This window comes from Mercenaria mercenaria, chromosome 7 (assembly GCF_021730395.1).
Source record: "Mercenaria mercenaria strain notata chromosome 7, MADL_Memer_1, whole genome shotgun sequence".
Lineage (NCBI taxonomy): Eukaryota > Metazoa > Mollusca > Bivalvia > Venerida > Veneridae > Mercenaria > Mercenaria mercenaria.
The window spans coordinates 72,998,903-73,013,470 of NC_069367.1; positions in this window are offsets into that span (position 1 = coordinate 72,998,903).

Below are 14,568 nucleotides of genomic sequence, written 5' to 3' on the forward strand. Positions count from 1 at the left end.
AAACGATAATAAAACATTATTCCAACATGTACAACACTTCATCAAAACAACAGCACGTTTCGGAAATGACAGAATTTAGGATAGAATTATATATATTCTGAACACCGCTGTTTACAATCAAAAGCAAGGTTTGGTTGTGCTGATTGCAATTTAGGTGGACAGGGAACATTTATTTATGGATTACATATTTTTCTTAATTTAGATTTTTCTTCTCTTTTCATTTTTTGTGTTTCTTTCTCTTTTTGTTTTGAAACACTTTACCTCTTGTATTTATTTAAATTCTCTAAATCATTTACATTACTATGACATGAAAAGGAATGTTCTCCATTATCCTAAAAGACCAGAAAATATACCAATACCGAGTCAAAGGACAAGGAGACATTTTAAAGCCACTACAAGGCACTTAAAGGCTGCTGTTGTGACAGATAAATATTGTTTAACAATGCATTAAGAATATTCTAGAGGCATGTGAATTAGTATCAATTCCTTTTATTACATTAGCTCGATTTTTGAAATTTGTTTACATGGAAAAGTGGAAGTTAAGTCAGGGGCATGTAACCAGAAAGTTTCAAACTCGTGGTCTCCGGCTTATGCGATTTATCAATAATATAAATGTTTCCAGTCATGACACATACATAGCTCAGCCAGTGCCAGTTTCCAAACTGCAACTGACATTCCAGCGATAAACCCAGAGTGTGAAACATTTGAAGGAAAAAAAATGTTTATCTATTGAACAATGGGCCTCGGAAACTTGCAATGGGAACCTCCAGGAATAAATCAAATCAGCGATATATTGTCCGTAAGTATTGGCCTTTACTAGCACTCATGAATATTTCGTATATTTTTATAAATTATTTTTTGGTGCCCAAACATATATAGTGATATAACGATTGCATATATTTCTTGATTTTCTTTGTGCGGGTAGTTGAATTTAGTATAGCCAAAGAATATAAATCTTCTCTTTAAGAATAAATTTTAAATCCGCAATCTATCAAATGTTAAATGTCCAAACTGGTAGTCTGTTATTAAGAAGTACAAAGGGAAGTTTTTCAATACGATCTTACTTAGCTTCTATAGACCTCAAACAGCTCTCTATATAAAGCATCAAGAAAGGTTTCAGAACGTCAATGTATCATCAAAAATAAAAAGAAGACTCTGGAAATATCCACAATAACACAGACTTTAAAATAATATAAACACCTTGTTTAGGGACCCTTCTAGAAAACCTTAGTCTATAAAATAACTTACTGACATACCTGATGTCTCAAAACTAGGACAAGCTTTATTAGTAACACTGAGTCACCAATATAAAAAATACAGTAAACATAATGGTAATGACATATAAACACTACACAAGGAATGAAACAAGATTGCTGCTCCGGAAGTTGAAATGCCACTTCGCAAGTCGTCACAGCCGAAAAAAAGGTGATGTTTGATCTGGAAACTACTGGATTCGATAGGTGTGTTTGATTCGGTTATGATAAAGGAGAATAGTCTACATTTATTTTTCCTACTCAATACACATTGGAACAAACTGGAGACAAATGGTGATACTAAAACTAATATTTGCAAGTAATTGATAATAATGTGTTTTTTTTTCAAAAGCGGAAATTAAAATTATCACAGTCATGAATTTACTATTTCGCTCGTTCAAGCATTGTATTACTTTACAAACTAGCAAATTATATACTACATTAGTATTGTTCGGGGAATACGACTTCTGTAATTCCATGGCCCAGTATTGCATTTTATTACTCCTGATGAGTAACTGTTGTGGCGCCCAAACTGAAATTTCAGAAATATGCAAGGCTGCTAGCCATGATAAATCATTTCATTGACACGAATTATTGCACTTGCTTAAGAAATTCGACCTCTTCATGTCCTCTCGCTTTGTCCTTTCGAACATGTCAGGCAGACGTTCAGTATATTTTCTGAAGTCTTTCTCATTAGTGTAATGCACTTTATATCGCTCCAGACAGCAATGCTGAATATTGTTCAGATTGCAGCGTTATATGAAGAACAAGGAGCTGCGTTCAATAAACGCTTGATGCCCCCAGTGGCACCCTTGTCGATAGATTTTGCACCTAAGTCCAAAACGAGGTCATGGTCAAGGTCAAACTGAGGTCAGGTGATGTTTGAAGATGAGGAATGGTCACAGTTTACATCTGTATTAGTATCAATTCATTCTTGTAAGGGGGATTAATGCTAGACGAAACGGTCCCATTTGGTTAACCAAGAAATGGCCGATATAAAGCAACCAAAGTCCAAAATGAGGTCAAGGTCAAACTGAGGTCAGGTGATGTCTGAAGATGAGGAATGGTCACAGGTTACATCTGCATTAGTATCAAGTCATTCTAGTAAGGAGTATTGTATGGTACTTTTATGATTTCATTTATGTTTTCTATAATAACTATACTGTAATATTCGTAAGATATATCGATTTAGATTTAGATGTGATACGCGCTTGCTGTCTTTGCAAACACTGCGCCATAGAGTATTAATGTTAGGGAACCGATACTTAAATGGACTGTCCGAGACTCAGCACAAAGCCTAAACATGCTCATAGTGTGAGTACATATCGCCTTACCCCTTAAGTTCGCGACCAATTTGGAATTCCCAGAGCCCCTGTAAGACTCTCGAAGAAACACAATACTTCCGGTCAAAAAAAAGATAATAGTACGTCACTGCTGTCAGATTAGAAAATCGTGAACAAAATGGTTTGTAACAGGATAGCACATATATAAATTTAATACAGATTTGCTGTTCCCAATACTACCCTTCACTAAAATTTCATTTTCAACGCAATATTAAGCATTTTATAATTTCCTTCTGCATTTAAGGTCAAGGTCTTTCTAAACATATATTTCATACTAGTGTTTCAGTACCCTACTTCCTTATTAAATTTAAAAAAAAAAGTTCTATTTTTTAATCTAATGAATTTACCTTTTATCCTCAAATCAAGCACAAAATACACGCTGTACTCGCCATCTGCATTACGTAATGCCTACATGTGTCCGTGGAAAGGGATCTAGTGTAAGTAGGGCTTCAAATGTGTACGGTGTTTCACAGGAAACCCTGAGAAAGAGGTCTGGGGGAAATTAATCCTGTGTAACCACTGGTAAAGAACATGTGCTGTCAATGTATGATAAAGACAAAATAATGTTTCGTCTGAAAATTATGGCTAGTTATGGACATGGGTATACCACACATGAAACTGTTGATATTGCTACAGAAGTTGGCAGTTACTTGCGGAGAACAGGTTTGTACTGGTACAGAATCCAGGAACAATGATTAGGTTAACTGCCCGCCGTTACATGACTGAAATACTGTTGAAAAAAAACCCAACACAAACAAACAAAAAACAGAATACGCAATTACCCTAGGGAAGAGGAAAAGGGAGAATCAACTGACTGCAAGAAATTAAAGCCTAGATGCCTTTAACATTAAGAAATTATTACTATTATTATTATACCACATTTATATAGCACTTATTCCATGCGTGCATGTTTTACAGAATTTACAGAATAAATTACAAACATTACAAACAATTACACATTCAACACAAACAAAAAATGCTTAACATTTACAAAATTCTTGAAAGAGCCAAAATGACTTGTGATGAGCTAGTTAATGTGTACCTCGCAAACCTTCGTTTAGTATGACTTAGTTGGTACACCTCATCTGATTTTAACGTTGATAAGAAATGTTTGACACTTGATCACAAACAACCATTTGTCGTTGCTAGTGTTTGCCCTCCTGAGTTAACCTCAAACTTAAACAATTCCTGGCGGAGCAAGTGCCAGTGGTATTGCTATCTCACCATTTTGGTATTTCCTAACAAGAGGTTAATGCAAGATTCACTACAAAGGGCATTACCTGGAACAGACGAAGCAATGAGCGAGTCAGGATGGTCCAAAAGGCAAATCTTTATAAATTATAACTGTCTAGTTGTCTTTAAAACGACAGAAAAATAAAGAAAACGTACGGCATCATCGAGAAAAAAAAGGTTCGCGATACAGACCCACACATCAGCAAGTGTTTTTTTTTTTTCAGATTAAAATGGCAAAACATAGGGCTATGAGGCAATTTTCAAACGGTTTACCCGAAACACCAAAAAGTAGAGTGACTGTTTTGAAAAAATATTTCACAAACATCAATTCCCCAACTGAAAACACTAGAAAAGGAAAATATACTAGTATTTAAAGTTTCACGTTATTGAACAGTGTCACTGAAGACATAAAAACAGTCTTACGCGATATCAAAGACAAAAGATGTTGGTATTTGTAAACAGATTGCTTTTTCAGCGATCAGTGGAGAGAAATATGAGGAAAACAAGTGCAAGTCAGCCCTAGCTCTGAAATTAGGTGTAACACGGAAACAAGTTTCACGAGGAAAAAGAGTGGGCGAGGGGTTGACCGTGAGGTAATGAACAGAATGTTTGAGGAAAAGGTATGTAATAGACATATGTTTAATAGACATACGTTAATCAACTGTGTTGACTTCGATCCACAGCGCAATTCATACTATAATGTTGAATCGTTAAGAGTTGTTTGAACAAATTCCTGCCAGCAATATTTTGCAATTTTTGAAAAAACAAGAGCTGTCTCCATAGGATGACACATGCCCCCGATGGCACTTTGAATGACTAGTTATGGCCGATGTTAGAGTTTAGGACCTTTGACCTACGGAGCTGGGTCTTGCGCGCGACACGTCGTCTTACTGTGTCACGCATTCATGCGTAGTTATTTTAAAATCAATGCATGAATGACAAAGATATGGACCGGACACGCCCATCAATGCACTATCATGAAAAATGACTTTTAACGTCTAAGTGTGACCTTGACCTTTGAGCTACGGACCTGGGTCTTGCGCATGACACGTCGTCTTACTGTGGTACACATTCATGCCAAGTTATTTGAAAATCCATCTATGGATGACAAAGATATGGACCGGACACGCCCATCAATGCACTATCCTTTAACGTCTAAGTGTGACCTTGACCTTTGAGCTACGGACCTGGGTCTTGCGCGCGACACGTTGTCTTACTGTGGTACACATTCATGCCAAGTTATTTGAAAATCCATCCATGGATGACAAAGATATGGACCGGACACGCCCATCAATGCAATATCCTTTAAAGTCTAAGTGTGACCTTGACCTTTGAGCTACGGACCTGGGTCTTGCGCGCGACACATCGTCCTACTGTGGTACACATTCATGCCAAGTTATTTGAAAATCCATCCATCGATGCAAAAAATATGGACCGGACACGCCCATCAATGCACTATCCTTTAATGTCTAAGTGTGACCTTGACCTTTGAGCTACGGACCTGGGTCTTGCGCGCGACACGTCGTCTTACTGTGGTACACATTCATGCCAAGTTATTTGAAAATCCATCCATCGATGACAAAGATATGGACCGGACACGAAAATTGCGGACAGACTGACAGACCGACAGACTGACAGACTGACAGACCGACGGACCGACAGACGGACAGACGGTTCAAAAACTATATGCCTCCCTTCGGGGGCATAAAAAAATAGGCATATATAATAAAATCTGAACCTTATTTGATTTGTATTCACATTTTTACATTTTTATGTTTGCAACTGTCCTTTTACACTATATATGTATATACCTTTTTACTTTAATAGGTTTATATATGCTTTAAAATTAACGTAATTCATTTCACTTTTTTCTCGGCGAAATATGACCTTTTTGTGTCGATTCGCCGTAAAACCCAACTCATTCATTCATTTTAAAGCAGCCCTCCCGCTTAGCTCAGTAGGTAGAGCGTTGAGCTACGGATCTCGGGGTCGCGAGTTTGATCCTTGGGCGGGGTGTTTGTTCTCCTCAATTATTTGATAAACGACATTTTGTCTGAAATCATTAGTCCTCCACCTCTGATTCATGTAGGGAAGTTGGTAGTTACTTGCGGAGAACAGGTTAGTACTGGTACAGAATCCAACTGAAAACGGCGTTAAGGAGGTGTAATGGAGAGACGTCTGGCGGAACGTCTCGTCTCGTCATTATATTCTTTAAAGCTGTTTAAAACAAAATGCCGTCGAGCGACGTAGGAGGGTAATACACAGGACGTTTCTTTTTCATTCTCGGCTGTGTATGTTCAAGTTTTTTTTCCGTTTGACAATTGGTACATTTGAACATTATGAAATGCATTTCAAAATTCATACTAGTATATATTTTGAAGACTGCTGATGTGTAAAAATTTTATTTATCATTTAGACATTTTATATCATTGCTGTATAACATAGATATCATTAAAAAAATAATTTCATATTGTAACATTCTCTATACAAAAGAAATAATTAACCGCCAGTTGTACCTTAAATTATGCTTATTAACACATCTTGAAATATATCCTAACATTTCATGCGAAAAAATATACGGCTTTCCTTTTACCACGGAATACAATGAAAATCCAGACAATTTCCGACTGAATATTTGTATATGTACATGTGTTTGCATTGGCTTATTTGTACTTTGTCCCGCAATTATACAATCTTCTTAGAAGTATGCAACTTGAAAATTATCATGATAAAGACAATTATAAAATGTAATGGTTTGTTAATAAAAGAATGAAAGTATGTTTCAGAAAGTATTAGATTTTTTTTAAACGGAATGGCAAAATATCTATTTGCAAACAGCATACGCCGTAGTAGTAATAAGACGTTTGCTATTGTCAAAAAAGTGGGAAAAAATGCGGAACGTCAAATGCCGCCCATAGCGCTATTTGGGACTTTATCATTTTTTACGACTTCGTAGCTCGAAAAAGAAGCCGGTAGTCAAGGACTTTTTCTTCGTTATTTTGCTAAGAAATGCCTTTAAAGTAATTGTTTAATTTTTTTTTAAATCTATGGACCAGTAAATGCACGCTCCCAATTTATACAAGGAACGTCACTTCCGTAGTGTTCAGATTTTGGAATATCGTATGCTAAGATTTAGGGCTACAACTTATTAATTAATCGGAAAGGGTCAGGCTGAAACTTATTACTTAACAAACTCGTGTGAAATCAGTGTCGCTGTGGGCTAACATTTATCTTGTAAAAGTGTATTTCACTGATTTATCAAATGATTTTCTTATGATTTTTATGTCAGAAAAATGCACGAGAAAAGGGGGGTATGGGAAAATTTATGACAATTCTGCGAAGACGAAGTCGTCGACCCCTGATTTTTGTTCGCTCATTTTACAGGTAAATAAATTTATAAGATAATAATAGGTTGTTTTTTTTATATCTATGGACCAGTTTTTGCACACTACTTAGTCATCCCTCACGAAAACAATAATTTCATAGAAAGATGTTTTTCTCATGATTTTTGCATAAAGTAAGCATTCCTTCGGCGAACAGTGGGAGTATATATTTAAAAAAAAATGCAGTTATGTGACTTTGTGTTTTGTTCCTAAACTACATGTATATACATACTGTCCACATAATTTTTCAATCTACTGTGCATCAAATTGCAATATATACTGTGGCCGTGCATAGCTCTAGATTGAAATGTAAATGGAAGAGTTCGAATTGAAGAGTTGGAATTTCATGTTATCAGTATATGTCAAAAATTTTGAGCATCTAAGAAAATGTTCTTCTATTTGGTATTTATGATATGACATGATAAGACCTTTTGTTCAGGAGATAAGAACATAGCTAAGAAACATTTTCCTTGCATACCAGACGGAGATTTCCTGTATTTTTACGGTGCTGGAAAAATCCATCTTAACCTCGGGGTGCAAGATGGCTCTCATGCTTTAAATGACGTACTACGAACTACATATATGTAGAAGATTTATGTAGTTATTTGTATTTTATTTAAAAAAAAAAACGAAATGAAATTCCAATACCTTGACAGTTCCTCTTTGTTTGTGATAGTATATTTCTGGATTCAAAACACGTTATTTTATCAAAAACTCAACGGTACGCTGCAACTGATAACACACAACCGGAAGCAAACTTTGAAACGTCATGACGACTTTCCTGTTTACGGACATTGCTTTCCTGTGCCTTTTTAATGCGCTGCTATAAGAAATAGTTGTAAAAAAAGCGGTTTGATTGAGTTTTTTTTCATTATTACTTTGATATCGGTATGCAAGCAACAGATTCTGTCACTGGTTGTATGTGCAGATGGGAATATCCGGCTGTTTGGTAACTGTTTAGGCGGTAACTCGGCTAGAGCCTCGTTACCGCCTAAACAGTTACCCTCGAGACCGGAGATTCCAATCTGCACCTACAACCAGTGAAAGAATCTTATATGCCATGGTGCACATCAGTTAGGAAATATTACAACTGCATTTAGCCAATAGGTAATTTCTGTCAAGATTTCTGTTACTATAAATTGAATCGTCGACTTATAACTATAATGAGCTATTATGATCCTGAAGTTGATGATCACATTTGGGGTAATTGGGTGAAGATACTTCTGCTAAAGGAAAACAGTATTTCAGTTAGCAGTGGGAATCTAGTTTTCATTTAATTTTCATTCGTCTTGTTTAATTTCATATTATAAATATATTAGGACTATGGACATCTTCTGCTACTGAAAAGCACAATTTTAAGTAGAACATATGTATTTCCCTATTTAAAAAGTATGCATTTAATCAAACGTAACGTCTTTTCATTCATTTTTTTTACGTGATTGCAATTACTGTTGTCTTGTCTGTCATTCTATTTCTGCATAAATTTAGTAAAAAATCCAAATTTTCACCATTTTTCCGAAAACACGGGTTGGGGAATAGGCCACCTACCCCCACACCCAACACACACACCACAATGGATCTGCATTTGTCTATTGTTATCACAGGCTAAGCTTCTAGGCACTGAAGAAATTCTTGCAAGGGAAAAGACACATTTGAATGCTGGTAATTTTGTTTATCTTTTTTTCCAGGTGCGGAAAATCTACCATCACTGCCCGCCTTTTTGACAGGGCTGGATGAGATACTAGCCCTAGGTTTCGACTGTGGTGGTTCGATCACATTTCGTCACAGTGAAGACTTGGCTGCTTACGACGCCACTGTAGAATTTCAACTCATAAACACATGCAGCTTTGAATTGCGGCTGCCAATTCTGGACACTTACGATATGTTTGTGGACAGATTTACTGCTGCTATGTCAGTGGATACGTTTACTCTGTACTAAGCGAGTGAGCAGCAATTAATTTGTCCACAAACATATCGTAAGTGTGTCTTAATTACATGTAATTCACTGTGCAATGTTATGTTTATTTGTTGTTGTTTTTTATCGGGGATGGGTGGGGGCGGAAGATCTTATGCCGTTTCTAAACATTTTTTCATTTAAGTTAGACAGTCAGATTCCTGGATTTCATACAAGTATTAACTTGTTCTCCACAATTATTTGCTACGCTCGCTCGGTTCACAAATCCCCTTAACAGGTCGTATGAAGAACAGGAAACTGACTGCCCAACTTAAATGAAATACTGTTTAAAAATGGCATAAGATCTACCCCCACCGCCGAAAAAAAAAACCCAAACAAACATTTCATAATACAATGAAGTACATGTAATTTTTACATACTGTCTAAAAACATAAACATGTTTACAGTTATTTTATATCATTTATAACCAACTCGGGAGATTTTTAGTGTTTGTTAGTTTTGTCATTATTATTTCTATTACTGAGTCTGTTTCACGAAGTATACTTCTGACAAAGCTTATACCAAGAAGAAAGATTTTTAACTGCTCCAGAATCTATATTTATAACAGGGCAAACTTATGAGCTGATAGTCTTATTAACCTTTTACACAGCACGTACTCATTTCATGTTTCATTAAACGGCTTCACATTTGGCTGCATGGCATCAAATTTTGATACGCCGCTCCAAATCACACACCACCGTTTCAGTATGTATTAGATGGTGCCAAGCTTTAATGAATCGTTTCATTTTACACTGTCGTTAAACGTCTTCACGTTTGACTGCATGGCATCAAGTTCAAATTTGGACCATATGCATAGTTTTGTGTTCCGAAATAAAATTTGACCTTGATTTTGACCTAGTGACCTACTTTCACATTTCTCAAACTACAGCCTTCAAATTTGAACCACAAAGATAGTTTTGTGTACCGAAATGAGCTTTGATATTGAGATTGACCTAGTTACCTACTTTCACATTTCTGAAGGTACAGGCTTCAAATTTGGACCACATGCATAGTTTTGTGTTCTGAAATAAAATTTGACCTTGATTTCGACCTAGTGACCTACTTTTACATTTCTCAAGCTACAGTCTTCAAATTTGAACCACATGCGTAGTTTTGTGTACCGAAATGAACTTTGATCTTGATATTGACCTAGTGACCTACTTCCACATTTCTGAAGCTACAGGCTTCAAATTTGGACCGCATGCATATTTTTGTGTTCTGAATTGAAATTTGACATTGATTTTTACCTATTACCTACTTTCACATTTCTCAACATTTTTTTGTTCGACGAGGTCTTGTCGCGTGTGTGACCGGTTCGTATTTGCATGCTTGTCACGGTGTGGTGCGCTTTTAAAATTATATGGCCCCACTGTGCATAAATTATTTAACATACAATGATTGTTAAAGATTATTGTATTTCCCTACAGTGCATTGATTATTTGACATAACAGTGACCGTTAAAGATTATTTTGTGCCTATGGCAAGCCAATTGTCCAATAATTACGCGAAGCCCGGTTCACGGTCGAAAAACTAGGATTAACAATCTATAAACTAGGTTTCTCGAACGTAAAACTAGGTTTTTCGAATACTAACCTATATTTTCGAGCGGAAACATAAGATACCGGGCGTAAACCGTAGTTTATGCTCGTGAACCCATGTTTACGTTGGATAAACTAGGTTTCTCGATTGAACTATGAATTTCGGTCGTTATCCTAAGTTTACGAGCGTGAACCTATATTTACGAGCGTAAACCAGGGTTCACGTGCGTGAACCATGATTTTCGAACGTGAACCTATGTTAACGACCGTAAACTTGGGTTTATGACTGTGAACATGGGTTTATGACCGTAAATATAGGTTCACGCTCGTGAAAATAGGATAACGACCGAAACTCATAGTTCAATAGAAAAACCTAGTTTATTGAACGTAAACCTGGGTTCACGTTCGTAAACTACGGTTCATGCTCTTAAACCCAAGTTCACGGTCGTAAACATAGGTTCTCACTCGTAAACATAGGTCCAAGTCCGTAAACTATGGTTCACCACAAGCCAATTATCCAATAATTACGTTCTTCGTCGAAAAACTAGGATTATCAAATATAAACCTATATTTACGAGCGAAGACACAGGGTAACGGTCGTAAACCATAGTTTACGTAAACCGTAGTTTACGTTCTTGAACCCATATTTACGTTCGATAAACTAGGTTTCTCGATTGAACAATAAATGTCGGTCGTTATCCTAAGTTTACGAGCGTGAACCTAGGTTTACGGGCGTGAACCATAGTTTAAGAACCTGAACCTAGGTTTACAACCGAATATCATAGTTTTGTTCGAGAAATTTAGGTTCACGCCCGTAAACCTACGTTCACGCACGTAAATAAAGGTTAATGTCAGTAAACTTTGGTTTACGGTCACGGCCGTTAACCTAGGTTCACGCTCGTAAACACAGGTTTACGGCCGAAATGGATAGTTGATTTGATAATCCTAGAATAAAAATTGTAAACCATGGTTTCGTTCGATTAACTAGGTTTCTCGATTGAACTATGACTTTCTGTTGTTATCCTATGTTTACGACTGTAAACTTGGGTTTACGAACGTGAACCTACGTTTGCGAGCGTGAACCATGGTTTATGTTTTCGCTCGAAAAAAAAAGGGAAGTATTCGAAAAACCTGGTTTTACGTTGGAAAAACCTGGTTGATCGAATGTAAACCTAACTTCACGCTCATATACCCAAGTTCACGTTCGTAAACATAGGTTCACGTTCGACAATAAAGGTTCACGGTCGTAAACATAGGTTCACGTCCATAAACATAGGTTCATGGCCGTAAACCCATGTTCAAGCCCGAAATTCATTGTTGATTCTATAATCCTAATATATCGACCGTAAACCATGGTTTACGTTTTATAAACTAGGTCTCTTGATTGAACTACGAGTTTCGGTCGTTATCCTAGGTTTACGACCGTGAACTTGAGTTTACAATCGTGAACCTATATTTACGAGCGTGAACTATGGTTCACGGCTTTATCCTATGTTTTCGCTCGAAAATATAGGTTAGTATTTGAAAAACCTGGTTTTACGTTCGAAAAGCCTGGTTTATAGATCGTTAATGATCCTAGTTTTTCGACCGTGAACTAGGGTTCACGTAATAATTGGACAATTGGCGTGCCATAACCCACTGTGCATTAACTATCTGACCTTACAATGATTGTCAAATATTATTTTATACCCCCACTGCGACTGTTTGACCTAGGCACACCAAAGTTAACACAAATATTTTTCATGTGTTGTGGTGCATAGGGATTTTAAATCTATTTCACAGCAGTGACAACAGAGTTATGGCTCTTGACTTACTTACTAGTATTTAAGTCATTTTAAGGGATAGGTTTTGGTATACATTGCTACTTTTCTATTTGATCAAGATTTAACAAATATCTCAGAAATGTATATTTGATTAATTGTTGCACATTGTTTAGTTTTAGATGTTATAATTTATCAGTAACACTAGAGTTTAGGGTCGATAAGTTTGTCATTTCATGCATGTACATTTGTGCCATCTAATTTTCATTTACTCTGACATACCAAACTACATAAAAAGTGAAAGGAGTCGTTGTATATTATCCCCCGCCGATGAAATCGGAAGGTGGGTATTGAAAGAGCGTTGTCAGTCCGTCCGTCCGCAGCCATTTCTCAGTAACTAGCAGGTAGAACAACATACTGCGATGATGCCCGTAAAGTTTTTTTTTTGGTTGGTCAATTTCCCTTACAGTTATTGCCCTTTAATTGTTTAAAAATCTAAAGATTTGTTAATAACAAACCAACCAATTGGTAGAATTCCATTAAACTTCTTTCATTCTTTTCCATGAACATTTTTTATAAACATGTGAAGTTGTGTACCTACACCTGGTCACCACCTTGCCTTGGTCACCCCCCCCCCCCCCCCCCCCTTTTCCAAAAAAATTTCATTCCTTTTTATTTTATTTTTTGAAACCTTCCATGAATATTTTATTGTTTTATTAATATGCAAAATTGTACCTTTTCCCCACCTCACTCTCCACCCAGTCATGCCCACCACCCCGATCATGCATCCCTCCCCAACCCCCATTTTTTTTAATTTTCCATCAATATTTATAATCAACATGTGAAGTTATGTACCCTCGACCGGTCACCTTCGCCCCCGCCCCGCCACCACCAAAGAAAAAAAGCATTCATTTTCTGTTAAAATGATTTTGACTAATGAAATTATTTCCTTCTTAGTATTATCCTTAACTTTTTGCCGGGTATATTTTTTGCCATTCCTCACCACAAACCCTTTCGGCTGGGGATACCAATTCAATGAATTTGCTGATTATTTCATTAGAATTATGGTCGCTTTATCTAGTTATTGCAATTATGATTAAAATTATCTAAGTTTGTGATATATATATTGCCTGTTTACACTTTATTTGAAAAATGTTCAACTGCCTTTGTTGTCTGGAACTAGGACTTTGCCAGAAGTAAAATTTATGATGGGCATTCAAATAGTTCTGACACTGCTCTGATAATTGATAATTATTGATATATTTCCTGTGGATAAATTTTTCGAAAGTGTAAAAAGCATATGAAGTTTTCTAAAAGTGTGATGCATATTTCATTGCTTGTCAATACTTGAACATATTGTAAATAGCAATAGTCATCCATATTTTTACTATTGCCCTGACAATAAATTGTTTCACATTTCTGTTCTATTTTTAATTCCACGGGTAAACATTTATTCTGACAACAACCAAAATTTTGCAGATGAAGCTACTTCATTTATATCAGTTACCATAGCTACTCGCCCCAAATTTTGCATTTTTAGTACAAAACTGAAAAATCTGCGAAATTTTTTCCATTTTTAGCTCGACTGTATATAGAATTGAGATCTGTCCAGCTCGACCCCACCGATGGCGTCATAACGCGTCCGCATTTTGTTAAACCCTTTGATGCATTTTCACTTTATCTATGTAACTACTGAAAGAGTTTGTTTCAACTTAAGATAGTTATTCTTCATCATCACCATCATGATATGGCACAAGGACCAATATTTTATTAATTATTTCCATTATGACTTAGAATTTCAGATTAAAGTTTTGATGCTTTTTCAAACTGTTTCATTTATTTCTAAATGGATTTGATTCAAACTTACATAGTACCATAAACTCCCTCCCCAGTAGTGTTTTTGCCACTGACCGTTCCAAGGCGGTGCCGAACTGTGTTCCTCTGTTTGTTCATTTTGTCCTAATGTGTTGGCTTTGTGTGTGTGTGCGTGTATGTGTATGTGCGTGTGTGTTTGTGGTGTGTGCGTCTGCGTGCTGTGGTTTCGTTTTGGGGAGGCTGCGTTTTTGATACGTGGCATTCCCTGTTTGATATTTGTCTTTGTTTT